The sequence below is a fragment of the Harpia harpyja genome, chromosome 2 (assembly GCF_026419915.1).
Source record: "Harpia harpyja isolate bHarHar1 chromosome 2, bHarHar1 primary haplotype, whole genome shotgun sequence".
NCBI classification, from domain to species: Eukaryota; Metazoa; Chordata; class Aves; order Accipitriformes; family Accipitridae; genus Harpia; species Harpia harpyja.
Window position 1 is genome coordinate 2,199,638 of NC_068941.1, and position 15,226 is coordinate 2,214,863.

Below are 15,226 nucleotides of genomic sequence, written 5' to 3' on the forward strand. Positions count from 1 at the left end.
CTTCCATGGCCCTACAAGTATCGGTGTCCAAGGTTTCCCTGTTCACAGAAGAGTATTGCACTAGCAATTCGTAGTTCACTGGATGCCACGAATTCGGAGAACTTCCTGGATCTATCAGAATATGATTCGGGCAGCAAGGAAAAAAAATGCAGTAGCAAGTATGAATGTACCTACTTGTAATTACATATAGCATTTACGTTCTGCCCTCTGTGCAGTAATTTCTTCAATTGCCTGAGTCCTGAATAGCTTAAAACTGGCTGCTTTCATTCAGTTTGCTTTACAATTCTAAAACCATACATCATGTAACTTGTGGGGAGGGAAACAGCAAACCGTGCCCTTCAAAATTTTTTTTTCATATTGCCGTGGAATTTACACTATGCAAATTGAAGCACTCTGTGAACTTACGACAGAACTTTTTGGAAAAGTCATAAGTAATGGCTTTAAAAGTCAACATAGGTGAGACCACCAGCATCCACCTTTTCTACCGTACAGCAGCAATAAAGGCTTATCAGAAGAAAATGCTTAAAAACAGACTTCTGGCGACCCTTCCATTGGGCTTTTTAGCATTACAGCATCCCTACGAGTGTAGACCAGGTGAGATGCTTAGCCAATGACTCATACCACAGTTATAAACATATCGGTACTGACAGCATGCGCTACCAGCCTCCCTGGGAAACAAGTTCTGATGTGCTGGGTTTTATGTGCCTAACTAATATCAGCAAGTCCCCAAGCCAGGAGCGTAACAAAATACTGAGAAGTAGCAACCACGCACCGAGCGCACACATAAGCTCCGCGCTAGCCAGAAATGACTTTAATTAGCTTGTACATCAAAACCAAACTCTCTCCATCGTATGTTTTCACGTTAACGCGTCTTTCAGTTTCAAGACTGTAGCGTTTGAAATCCCAGCTCTCTCGCAAACACGCGCAGCCCCTGAAGTTGATTTCCTGATCCCTCAAAACACCTCCCCGCCGTAATCTCCGGAGTCAGCGCTCACGTAACACCGGGAATCATCTGGTTCTCGGCTCTATTAATAGAGACTCTGCCTGCAGACAGCACCCCGGGTCACGTAACGCTGTGTGCGTTCCCTCTCTGCGGACGGAGCGTGACGTGCGGGTGCCTGCTTGTGCCCGGCCAGCATGAGCCGGCAACCGCGGCATCGCGGGAGCCCGCGCGAGATGTCAGCACCCGCTGCTTTTCAAGCGAGAATACCGAAGTCGTCAGCTGTCTCCTGCAGGAAAAGTACAGAGACTCGGCCCTTTTCTGCAGTAATTACGCTGCTGATATATACGCGCAGATGAAAGGGAGCAAAACCAGCTCCTGTTTTCAAATGCAGGTGACCATCCCTCATACAAAACACAATTACGCTGTCGGTTCCTTCAAACCCCAGTCACAGCCTTCAACACAGTTGCGGTTTTGTACAGATGACAACTCCACACGTTTGTTTTAACTTGCCTAAACAGAACTCGCTTTTAAAACCTATCTAATTTGCATACAGGCTATTTTTTAAGCTTCAAATGATCTCAATCTTACCAATTCATCTTATACTTCAGCATAGTTATCTTCCCTTAGGTCTCGCCCGTAGCTGCTAATGCATCAGCTACCTGCACGACGACCAGACAGTTCCTGTTTTCTTCAGGCCCCTACTCACAATGTTCACCGTTTCTTTCTCATTTCCTCGGAGCTGACGTAGCATTTGCTAACTGCAGCGGTGCGCATTCTACAGTGCAAGTCTCAGCTTTAGAAGCCCTGCATTAAAACAAATAAAACCGCAAAAACCAAGTAACTTTTTCAAGTACCTTTACATCATGGCCACTCAACGCATATGGTAAAATCAACTGGAGGGCTGAAAAAAAGGGAGATGCTGGTGAAGCTCTGGAGCAGGCCAGTCTGTTCTTTCGTAGACTTGTGATTAACACACGATTTTGGAAGGAAGCAGGTAACAGGAGAGGTAAACTGGCCAAGATCACCCAGAGCGTTAAGTGATAGGGAGCCAAAAATGCAACTTGGCTCGCCTGACTCCACTGCAGTGTCCTCCCCGTTCGATTATGTTGCCTATTAGAGAGCCATGGTATGCTGATCCTCTTCTCTTGCCTGGAATATGGTTTAGCACAGGACCCAAAATGAATTCATCTCCTACTGGGTTAAGGATGAGTAAAAGTGGAATATACAGGGGGAGGGACAAGAAGTTGCAGCTCTTTTTTGTTTGTTTGTCAATGTCCTAGAGATTGTTGGTAAGAAAGAAACTCGTTATTTATCTACTTGTGTCCTTTTCTTGGAAGTAATTATATTTTTAAGTGGAGCATGCGATTTTAGGGACAGGTATGAAAAACAGAAGTGGTTTTTGTGGCACTGGAAAGCTTCTGACCTTTCCCTTTCGTTTCAAAGAACTGTAGGAAACTCCTGGGGAATGACAGGAGTCTTCAGAGAGGTTCTCCTCTTCTGAAGACATGCAAGGCAAGTTATTCCTTTTCATATTCCATTTGGCAGGCAAGAGGAATCGCACCTTGGAAGTGATAAAAGCAGTGGACCCTCACACGACAAGAACTCAGCTCCAGCAAGTTGGAGAATTATTTTCTTCTCGCGCGGATGCGGAAGAGGCATCACAAAGTGAAGCTTCTCTTCAAGATCCATGACAAGGGCTGCATGATCAGACCGCCAAATCCCAACTCTGGGGACTCCTGTCAAACCCAAAGAAATTGGGGGACCTCTGCAGCCACAAAGCACTCCTGCTTTTGCTACAGAGGCCAGGCGTTTCTCCGCTGACTCCCCAACCGCTACGTACCCTTTAGTTATCTTGGAAGGTCACTTGTGATGCCACAGGACTAGAGCACCAAATCCTTACTTCTTCAAGACAGCAATACAAAATCCGTCCATATTTTGGTCCAATCATTTGCTTTTCAATACTTTCTTAATACTGATTTAAAAACTAACTAATGAAATGAAGACCCGAACTGTACCGTAATCTACCAAGAACACAACAACTCGTAAGAGAGCACTGAATAAAGAGCAGAAAGTACATGTTTGATTCCAAAGACTAGGGCAAGTCAAATTGCTTAATCCAAGTGAGAACCACTAACTAATGATCTCAGCCAAGACTATGCAAATGTGCTAAACTAGTTTTTGACAGCAGTACCTTCTCTAGTGCAGAAAGAATATTACTGTAAGATTATTAAATTATTCAACTCATTAAAGAAATTAAAGGGGAGGTGACAAAACAGGAGAGGTTGTTTATTTCTTCTGAATTCTGAGCTAAAAAGAAGGGGTAGGAAGATGAGATCTAAGGAGAACGGGGAACTCCACTAGCTCATTAGCTCAGATAATACCTCCCTGGATTCCTAAAGTGATTTCAACTGGGAGAAAAAAACCCCAAACACCAAAACCCTCAAGTAGTTGCATCAATACAAATAAAGGTGGCCTTCCCCTTGAATGTTTTCAACTGAATTTCAGTTTCCATCCACACAGAATTTGACAAAGATGATATAAAAAGGTAGCCTCTCAATCTCCGGCCAGATACCAGCACGAACACCTGAACTTGGACATCTACAGGGAGCGTTTGCAGGCAAGCAGAGTGTGCAAGTTCCTAGGAGAGTCAAAGCCAGGTTAAACAACAGAGTTGAGGGAGCGATCCGTCAGCGCAGCCAGAAGGTACCTGCTTCAGGGTCTGCTGAATCACTCCCCAGACTTGACTGTGCAAGTTCGCTACATCTCCAGTGACCATAATGGCAATTTATAAATGCCTGTAGTGGATGCTGACACCCACACAGAGAAGCCTAAATTTAGGTGTTTGTGTTCTTCTGCCTCCAGTAAATAAAATATGCATTGGTTCCTACCTTCAGATGCACAAAAACTAAGATGCTGAATGCCTGTAGATTGCATTACTGAAATAGAACAAGTATTTATAAGTGTGACTTGGCTAGCAAAATAGAATAAGAGATTCAGTGTGAAAGAAATATTAACAGCAAATCAATCATTGAGAATCAACTTCTCTTTAGGAAATCATGAAAATTATATAGCCAGATTAAAATCCATTATTTAAATTAAAGTTTCCTACTTGCTGATTCAAACCACTGATGACACCAAGATTTTTTTTTTTTTTTTTAATTTTTATTTTTTAAGGCAAACCAGTCTCCTTGATGAACTGTCTCATACACTACTTCGGCTGCTGACTTAAATTCTCCAGAGTGCGATGCACATTTTCATGGCTCCAGGAGAAAAGAAACATTACCCCAACCAACAAAGGCAGGAGCAGTCTGCAAGCGAGAGGCAGCACTGAAGCTGCAGAGTGGAAAGGAATTCATTGAAAATGTGTAATACACAAGCCAAGACACAAGACACACATGGATCCATCTCAGCCATTTCATATTGCAGAATTTTAACAGTTTTATTTGTGTATGCAAATACACACACAGAGAAGGGATTTAAAAAAAAAAAAAAAAAAGCTTGGCTTAAAGCCCATTGAACTTTTAAAAAGAGACAGGAAAATTACGTTAAGAAATATGCGGTTGATTTTCAGGGAAATTAAATTCCCCACCTCCCCCTGCCCCCCAGTTCAAAGTATTTGCTTAAAGCTATATGTAAAACCAGAGAGAGGAATCTCCTCATTTCCCCAGTCCTCTACAACAAAGTGTTGGGCGAACCTTGCCAGGGATACGGCTAAGAGCAACATGGATACGTGTGGCTGAAATCCCCTTTCCAGGAGCCATCGTGCCTTGCTACGTCACTCAGGCTGAAGTTTTGAAGAAGGAAAATGAACTTTTTAGGGGGTTCACTTATTTCAGAGTGACCAAAGACCAGCAGTTTGCTGCCAGAAACAAACTGTTAGACCCTTGTTACGGCAGTTACTGAGAAAGGAGCCTAGGCTATTAACTTGAAAATCACCTCCTGCGAAAGGCCGCACTCATCTGTACAGAGGAAATGTTACCAAGTCTTCGCTGCCTTCTGCTTTTAAAAGAAGAGTTCAAAGAATTTTGAAACCTTGACTGATGCAGTAGCGTATGTGAAGTCAAACTGAGGACAGCTCATGTGCTCATATATCAGCATCAATCTGTTTTCTTCCCCTGAGTTTTTAGTAAATGGATTTCATGCCGCAGCAAACTCGGAATAATAATAGTAAAAAAAAAGATAACAGAATAAACCTGCCAGCAATCTGCTGCGCATTAACTGCTGCACTCGGACTCCGCCAGCACCTCTTCCACCCATGGGCTGCAATATGAACACTGTGCACTTCTCAATACCCCGACCTTGTGGAGAATCCTAAGGACAACTCCATCAGATGGAAAAGTAACTTCAGAAGAAACAGGCAGGGGCTGTTTGCTACATGTTTCCATCAAACGCATTAAAGAAAAGAACACGTAGAAAAAAACCCCAGAAGCCGTTTTCCAGGTGTTTCTCAACTTTGTGGCAGTCGAGAAGCCACGGAGAAGCAGACAGCTCTTTCAGATACCTGTTCCTTCAACCACAACCCAGGTTCTTCTGCTTGATTTTGAGAGGAAGTCAAATGTCCGCCAACAGCATCGCGTCAAAGATGGGAATGGTTCAATTCACTGCAGGTTGACAGACAAAGGAGGACCCGGTCTAGATAAAAAAAAGCTTTTCTTCAAAACACGTTTGTTTATCCCCCAAAGAGACAGGAAATTGTGGGCAATAAACCTCAAGGATTTCTCTTCTGAGATCGCTGCATTTGAAAGCTGTCCTCAACTAGAGATTCCCATTTTAAGCACATGCTTTGCATAACTGAAAGAAAATACGTGACCTTGATAGGAAGCAAAATATTTCTTGCAAAACTTTTACTCTTCCTCTTGCTATGGAAAATCTGTCTGCTCTTCCCAAATGAAGGACACCAAACCCACGTCACTCGAAAAAATGTCACACCCAATTTCATCGGAGGAGGATGTTTTTACAAGCACCGACCTCATGTTTCTGAAGCCGTGGGCTTCCAAGAACAGAGCATCTTCTCTTCTGCACCAAGTGCTGTCTTGGCTATGTGGGCTTGTAACAGGCGCTCCCTTTCCAGCGTCAGGACAGAGAAAGGCACTGCTGCGGTTTGACGAGGACAAGCTCCACCAAGCAATCCACGTGTGGGAAGAGGACAGTTCAGAATCACCAGCCAGAAGTGCGAGGGACCCTCTGGTTCATCTCCACGTCAGCCGTGGCCCTCGGGGAGGACACCAGATGCCCCTGGTACCGTCCTAGCTCATCCCAGCCAGCTTAAGAATGAAGCTGTCCTTGATCGCAAGAGCAACATACCTACAGCAACACCAAGTTCGGCTCAAAATGAACTTAGCTAGAACTAAAGGCTTCAACGGCCCAACGCAGGAGACCCACGTGAAGCTGCTCTGGTATGAGCCAGAAAACCAATCTCGCCTCCAGCCCGTGCCTAAGAACACGGTTGGTACATTCTAGGAAATATCCTTCCCTTTTTTTCCTGCAGTGACTACTTTCCCCCACCAGAAGGGATTGCAGAGATATTAAAAAAAAACACCACCACCACAACAAAGGTAAAAAAGAAGAAAAAAATAAAGCCCAGAATTGCACTCTGCAAATGACTGCCTAACAGCAGAAAGCAGATTAATCAAAAAACGCATACATACATGGGAGCAGCATGAAAATGAATTGCAAGCATACTGCCCGGAAAGTGTATACGTAAAGCTGATTAATTTCTGCGTGCCTACAGCTAAATCCACATGCAGGTCCTGGAAAACCTGGGACCACTCTGACTCTGTGTGCCAGGGGAAACAGAGCACCGCTCCCCTCCCCAGGTCATCGTAAATGTGGTCTGGTCTTCAGAGAAGTTACGGAAGAGGACTTGCCACTCCAATTTCCTTGCTTTTCATGGCATAGATACATCCTGGGTTTAAATGTTTTTCTTACGAAATAACACGCTTCTCCGTGCAAAACCTGAAGCAGGCAGATAACCCTCTTGGATAAGCACATAAACAAGTATGCGTGCTGGCTTACTTCTGGGACACTTCCCAAGTTCAGAAATACTAGCGTTCGGCTTCTGTCTCCAAGATACCATTTGTCAAACAAAGTGTTGCTTGCTCTCTGCTAAAACACCGTATCTCTCTTGCCAACAGGCAGGGCTTTGGATATGCCGCTGAACTGCTGTCTCCTCTTTGTTCCTCCCACAGACTAACCCACGAGAGACCAGAAGTCCCTCCCGAGACCCTCAGTAGGGGTACTACTTCTCCGCTTTTTCCCCAAAGACACATGCCGACGTCCACAGCAGAAGGATCACCTGCAGAATCCACATTTATGCTGGAAAGAAAGGCAGGAGCTACCGACACCCCTTCTTGCACAAATCTCTTGGGAGGATGTTCTTCCACCGCTTCTACATCAAGGGCATTTGACAGTGCATCAAATACCACCTAACGCTGTCCTACACCCGTGCAAAGGTCTCGAGCTCCCTTAAAACTTGTACCTAGGGCCTCTCCTCTTACAACCTGAAGCTACGGTGGTAGCAGTGTCCAAATGATCAACCCCTGCCAGAAACGAGTCGTTGACAGCAGCGGCTCCTACGCATGCCGTGCCCAAATGAAAGCTGACCAGGCAAAAACCTTCTGCCTTTCCGTTTCTTACAAGCACCGAGTTGAAGTGCTCGCAAAAAAGCACAGCGTCACCACCACTTCCAAACACTCCAGACAAGTACAGGCAGCAAGTGAAACCGCTTGCAATAAACACCGTAAGCCTGATCCGCACAGACCCACGGTCAAAAAAGATGTAAAATTGCAGAAGATAATCAAAGGCGAGGCCTGTGGCTGCACATGCTGTGATGTTAGACTTAAACAGACGCCATTTTTAAACGCACAAAACAGTTCATAAATGTAACCCTCACCAAAAAGGACTTTAAAAAAAAAATTGCTTGCCATGAAAACCAGAAGGAGCTTTAAACGCTTCTGAAGAGCTGCATTTGCTAATAAATATTTCACAAGTAGGAAAACGTGGGTCATTAAAACACAACGTCTGTTAAGGCTAGTGAAAAGCCAAAATCTACTGATTTTTGTACCAGTGGTTCAACCAAAAGACAAAGTGATGACGATAAGCATAAAGTCTTGAGTGAAGTCATTGAGCAGGTGACTTGATTTCTGCAGTCACTCAGACTCTCACCACTGAGTTCGCGGAGAACAGAGGTAACCCCAACCCTCAGGGCTTCCAAAGCTTTCCCCTTGAGACCTCATTTCCAGATGAAACCTCAGAGCAAATCAAAACACCTATTTTCAAAACGTGCCGAAGACCAGCAGGCTTCAGCCAAAAAGGAAATCAACTTCCTAAGTCTTCAAATTTCAAAGTAATCCAAGAGTAAATACTGTACTTCTCCATATTAAGAAAATGGGTGAAAAGAAATAAAAACGCCTTTTCTGGTCAGTCTCAGCCTCACAATCCAAAAGTTGTTGTAAAATAATCATTACCAAGGGTTCAAAAATCACGAGCCAATATAAGCATGTATCAATGGAGCATTTACACATTTGTTAGATGAAGTACTACACAGCATTCCTGCAATCTATAAACACACGATCCCTCTTCTCTCCCAGAAAGCAATCTTGTCTGTAACTCATTATATGTACATATTAATATTACTCCATCTTTTGATAGTTCTTTCTATCTTCAAAGCTCTTCAATTTGATTAAAGCAGCCACATTCTGTTTTGACAACAGGAATGACAGGTTCTTCCCCAAAGCACTGCACCTTCCATTTCTCTGCCCTGTTCACTTCTGTGCCAAATTCCTTGGCAAAAATGGCTATAAACATAGGAACTTTGATCAATAGGTTTTTAGCCATTAAAAGTATGCAATAACCGCTGCGGAATGATGAAGCAAATACCCTAGTATTTTTCCATTTGTAAAAAAGTACACAATTATGTTAACAAATGACAAAACTATGAGATTAGTCACAGGACAGTGTTGAAAAGAGTCAAGTCACAAACCTTAGATTAGCTGTAGATATAAAGAAGTCAAACTAATTACTCTCCCAACCCTAAAATAACATTCAACTGCACTTGAGAGATATCTACGGTCTTCGAAAGCATTCAGAATTAGCCATGGAGAGAGAATTAAGTCGCCTAAAGGAAGGTCTGTTTCTGGCACAGAATAGCAGTTTGGGAAAATGTAAGAAATGGATCCACCAGACTATTTTTTACTGCAAACAATCTATAAATCCTCTTCTCCAGAAGGGCAAAGAAAAACCCCTTAGTTTGTTAATAGGTATTCTATCCACTTTCAGAAAACAAGGGGAAAGAAAACACGTCCACAGCTTCCCAAACACTGCCAAGTTTCAATTAGGAGCCTACAGCTCCAACTGTTGTGAAATATGGGATGTCCTGAAAGTCAACACTTTCCACGGACGGTACCAGCTGCAAGCTGTTAACAGCGTTCAAGTCCTCCGCGGGACTTGGCTTCTCGGTAAGGAATTAACGAGGATACGGTTTGCTAAAATCTGTTTTGCTCTAGAGACTGAAGAACGACATTACGCAAAAGCTGGGTAACACGACCTTCTTCATTAGCAAACCTTACCCGGTCGCTGTCTTTATCAGCTTCTTAGTATTTAACCCTCCAATAATGAAGACGCACCTTTCACTCCTTAAGCGTCGAAAATGCTTTATATTCTGCAGGCACACGTTTCAGACAAAAATCCACATGTGTTACCACTTTCACACGGAAAAAAGAGCATATTTTGAGACTGGAAATGGAAACGAAATACAAAGGAAATGTTTGCTGGAGCAGCACGAACACAGCTGTCTGAGGCAGCTCTAGCCAAAAGCGTTAGCAGGGTGGCAGTGACCACCACCAGCTCTTGCTGGACATTTTCCACGTAAGACGGAGTCAGCGCAGGACCTCCCAAAAACAGGTGGGAAGAAGCCTGGCTCACTTGTGACTCAGGGAGAAGGTCAGCAACTGCATCACCGCTCCCAAGGGATACTCGGAGCTGCTCATCGCCCTGACTTCGTCCAACTCGAGGAAGATCCCAGCCCACAGGGATCTGGCCACTCTTTTACAACCCCTTTTTTTAAAACAACAGGGAGAAGCTAGGAAAACACCTAGCATTCAATTCAGTGACAGCTTACCTGGCATTAAGACAAGTAAAAATAATAGGGAAAATGAGAACGCTCCTCATAAGTAATGCTGGGAGAAGCAAGCCCTTTTACATTACTCTACTTACAAAGGGAGACCAGGGTGAGCTATATAGAGCACGCTGGCAGCTTTTCAGTGAAGAGATAGCCCTGCTTATCCTCCCAGGATCAGTTTACAGTAAACTCCGGTGGGGGGGGAAAGCTCTCAGCAGAGCCACGCTTCTGGAAACCTGCACAGCTCCAGGGTCATCCGGGGCGGTGGGTGACAGGCAGGGAATTGACAGTCAAACTCCGGTCCCATTTGTGCTCCGCTTGTCCCACTTGTGAGAAAGGAAATTCTTCTTCGGTTCTAAAACCCTGCGGTCATTAGGAAGGGCGCTAAAGAAGAGGCGAAAGGATAGTGAGAATCTATACCAGAAATAGTCATCTGGCAAAGCCGCGCTGCTTGCATCATCCCACTGCGGCAGAGCAGCCGAAAGCGCTCCCTGAAATCTAGCCCGCTCCTAGGTTTCCCCCGGCAAACTATTTATATCAGCAATCCGCACAGCGCTTCAACAGATGCTTAGCTTTAAATATGGATTTAAATCTTCTTGAAAACAGCCAGGCTAAATATATGCTTTAGGTTAAATTTGTTCCTGGGTGCTGTCCTGAATCACAGCTCTCTTGCTGCCCGCGCTGTCCCTATAGGTGCTGACAGAATATGTACTGGCAGCCCGTCCCTGCACCGCTCAAGTCCCTCCGATCGTTACGGCATGGCACGACCAAACCCGAGGAGATGACGATGCTGGAATGTTAGCCCTCTTTCCACAATGAAAGGTCCAACAATCGAAAAATGCTCACATTTAACCCCGAATGTGGTTTTGTCTGCAGTTGGAAGCTTCTTATTTATTGCCAAGGCATTAAAGGAACCCACAAGACAGAGAGCAATCTCATTTCGAAGGCAAACAATTAATTAAAAAATACTGCCTGTTTTACATATACATGCATATATATTTTAAGTAGACCAGGTAAAAGAATTGGAAGTCTTCCCTCCTCACCACTGAATAAAAGTCACACTGACACAGCTGGAATGAAAACCAGATTCAGATTAGTAAAAGGACTACAGCACCGTTTATTTGTATAGATCCCAAGGCCCTAGATCTTTAGCAGTTACCCTGTTACCTCCTTCTCATACCCCTGCTATAAGGTTATCCACACATGACACGCATCATTTGTGGGAGCTGCAAGAAGCTGCAAAACCCTCTCGGCCAGGCCAAAGGAAAAATCACTGAAATGTCCCCTGAAATGTCCCGTTCGACGACTACTCTAAATTAGGAGTTTAGAGTGTGAGCTTGGTATCTGAACTATACAGCTGAAAAAATTTAACTCAAAAAACCACATGAAAAATTTAAATCAGCATATTCTGTGGTTACACAGCTGTTTCTTTTGCCTCCAATTAGCAAACGTGATTCTACAAGACGTAACAGTCGTTTATCTGAAACAGTCCATCCCCAAATAATCCCCATTTCTTGAAGCAGACATGAAACAACTGTTCTGGATGGCACTACTTTTCTGCCACTAGGAATGCGGAGTATGTTTCAGCCCAGCTTTAATGCAAAGCCTAGACTAATCCCCCTAGAAAGCTTTAGCTAGACTTTGCCAAAGGAACAATTGTTGCCGTTAAATAAGTTTATACTGTTTGGTGGTGAGCATTTTCTTTCTGCAGAGCGAGCTCTTATTCCCACGATGAAATGCATGCCGGAATGAAGTCACTTGACTACGTTTCTTTTTTCTATGGACTCATCCTTCTGAAGTTTCCCATCCTAGGCAATTTGCATAGAAACAGGCTGGAACAAGAAAACCATGATATACAAAGTAGGCAGAACAAGTCCCAGACAGATAAAGGGAAACCCAAATAAGAGCAAGTCCAACAAAACGGGGTCAGACATGTTCTCTAGGAATACCCAAAGCGCAAGGAAGAGTCAGCGCCCAGCTGAACATTCAAGTCAGCATTCTGCCTGCGAGCGAGGAGCAAGAAGCAGACTTCTTCTTCTCTTCAGCGTCTGGAGCCCAACAGATTTGCAAGACGCCCCGGAAAGCTTTTAGAGGCCCGAGGACCAAACGGTCAAAGTCACACGTTGAAGTCCTCCCGCGTCCATGAAACCCCTCCCTAGCCTCAAAGTTTCCATTGCCTTCACGGACTGGAAACCACGCAGTTTTGTGCAACCTCTATAAGCGCACCTCCTCGTCGGGGGCAGATCTACCCCACCCACTCAACTGCCCCCCAAACGGCTCCTGAAACCCTGTGGATCTACCACTTGCCACCTCCCGGGTTTATTCTTTCCACGCAGCGGTGACGAGCCAGTCTCACCATCGCCCACAGTAACCACAAAGAATTTGAAATTCCCACAGGACACGGCTACCACCCTCTTACTGAGACGCTACCCGTCGCCTCGCGCGCCGCATTCAGCCCTTGGAGCGTGAATGAAGGTGCAATGTCACCGCAAGGACACGTGCGACAGTGCTGCCTGCCCCGAGCTCTTCAAGCCCGTCTTTATTTCAGACAGGGGATTCACAGAGGCTCATCACTCTCTGCTCCCGTACAGTTCGTGGAGAAAGAGTCACTCATCTGGACTGCAGGCCACAGCAAAACCTTAATTTAGCTTCTGCCAGTCTGTGTGACACCTATCTCTGCCCAGATTTGGTGCAGGACACTTAGTAAGTGTCTGGATATCTAAATCTTCCATTTTCAGTATAGCTTTTCTGACCTTTCGGCACAAAAAGCCAAGCATACCAAGTTTCGCTGCCCACAGCAAACTTTCCCGATCGCTCTTTCCTGTGAGTGGCGTTGTTTAGTGCGTGTCCTTCTTTCTTCCTGACTGATGACTCGCATCCTAAGAGCTACTTATCCATTTTAAAAACAAAAATAAAACTATCCCCCAAACCCCACAATGCTATCAGCACTCTACAGCCAAGGACCAAATTGTTACCGTGGCACCGTAAACTTTTGTAACTATTTCCTATATCGTGTACCTGAAGTTGATTTATTATCTGTATCATCTATCCCCCCTGTGAGACCACATTTGCCCAGCTCCCCCAGGGCCAGGCACTCCGAGACATACTTCTATCACGACGGGTGGCTCTCTGAGGCTGAACGTACAGCTGACTCACGGTGGAGCCTGGCTCTTCCCTTTTGTGTGCGAATAGCTTTTGACACCTATGGTTTCTGCTTTGTTTTGACCTTCCAGCATCCTTCCACTCACCACTGCTTTTAAATCGGGACAATCGCTTGCTTCCAAGGAAGCGAAAGCGCAGATTTAACAGCCGCAGCCTTCTGCTGCCGATCCCAGGTTCCCCTAGCAGAAGTGCAAGTACAAAATAAGGACACACACTTCACCTAGGAAAAAAAAAAAAACTCCCACGTAGCTTCAACGCAATGGAGCCAAGTTATTAATCAGAGTCTGAAACCCAAGCCTAATAAGTCACATCGTTATGAAACTGCTCTTGGAGCATGAACACAACAGAGAGTAACTGCTGGAGGTCTCCACAGATCAGGACGCCCAAAATACCTCTCCTTTCATGCACAGCCGTGCAATTCACAGGGTATTATATACCCACAGCTCAGAGCTAAATCAAACACCCCTCCTCAGTTGGATGAACTCAGTTCCCATTACTATATTTAAATATCAAGGTCTCCAGTTGGAAGCAAGACTTGAACGCAAGCCCAATACCACATTCAGGTTGAGACTAGTCCATTCATCTGTTTCTTTACAAACAGAAGGAAAGGCTCTGCTGATTTATGCATACTTTTATTTCCATTTAACTGCTGAGGTCTACGCTACTTTTCCAGTGAGTATACAAACCATAAGGCAAAACGCACCAAAAGGCATCTGCCTTTTTATAGACATAAATCTGGCGACACAAGTACAAACACATCCATAAAGAATCGCTTACATTTTAGTTAACAGCTGCTTTCCTCTTCAGCTTTCAGATGACCAAGCTCTTCCCCGACACACAATTTTCGTGTACTTAATATCATTATTTTAAAGTTCACTCAGTGGGTAAGAAATCAGCAAATACATCCAAAGACTCTCTCCTGCTTGAACAGATGTTGGATCAGGATTCAAAGCTGAGCAGAATAGCCCAGAGCTCTCAGAGCTTTCGTTTCAGGTATCATACAGATTTATTTTAATGAATATACCATTTTTCTGGGAAACGGTTGACACTAACAAAGAAGAAAGGAAATAATTTGCAATGATTAATGGACCAGGGCTGAGGCCTTTTCCACTCTATCTTGTTTACTCTTCAGGTTTATGACATTGAAATTTCAGTGTTGTTCAATTTCCATTTCCTTTGGTGGTGGTTCTTTGGCTTCCTCCAGTCCTTCAGGTCACAGGTGAAATAGTTCATTTTGGCTTATCAGAAAGTCAAAGAGATAAAAGAGTCAGAAGAGATAAAAGAAAGGCAGTTCTTGCCTCTCGGTAAGTGGTTGTTTCTTCAAGGCATTCTTCAAGGCATGAACACGTTCACAACACAGCATCTGCTCCAATGCAACAGAAACTTCAAAGCAAGTTCACCATCCCTAAAATAACCCTGGCAGAAAGAGGAACCCAGGAGTGGGTCCTTGGACAAGACCCACAGCTGCAGAAGACTCAGCCTGAACAGAAGTCTTTCCTCAAAAGCATTTGTAAGAGCATAATGAAGCTTGTATTTTGTGAATGATGACAGACATGTATTTGTTTTAGGGTTTGCTCTTATGCAAGCTAGAGCTCCAGCAAGGCACGCACTGGAGCGATATTCCGTAGGGAGGTAGAAAGACCTCTGCTATCAGCAGGGTATTCTGTATACGACTGATTTACTTTTTATTAACACTCCCGTTCTGTCATACCAACCTACTGGCATCTGAGTAAAACAGGTTTTTGGCCTCGAGATCTCTGGTTCACCCTCCACTCACTTCTTAATCATCTAATTCCCTAACAGCTTCCTTGTGCAATCCAAATTATCCGCATTATCTTTGTGCCAGCCCGATCTGGAGGAGGAGATAAATGGGGGGGCAGTGCCAAGAGAAGACGGGAAAGGGCCCAGAAATGACTGGCATCAGGGAGAAGGGAGCAGCATTGCGGTTCTACAGACATCCCTACACCACCCGCCACAATTTTGCTAAAACGTCCATTGATCCT

General features: G+C 44.5%; 1 protein-coding gene across 13 annotated transcripts in view; it reads right to left on the reverse strand.

The window, feature by feature from the left end:
- The window catches only part of SLC4A4 (solute carrier family 4 member 4), a 234,423-nt gene that overhangs the window by 110,170 nt on the left and 109,027 nt on the right, over positions 1-15,226 (reverse strand). The window lies entirely within an intron of this gene.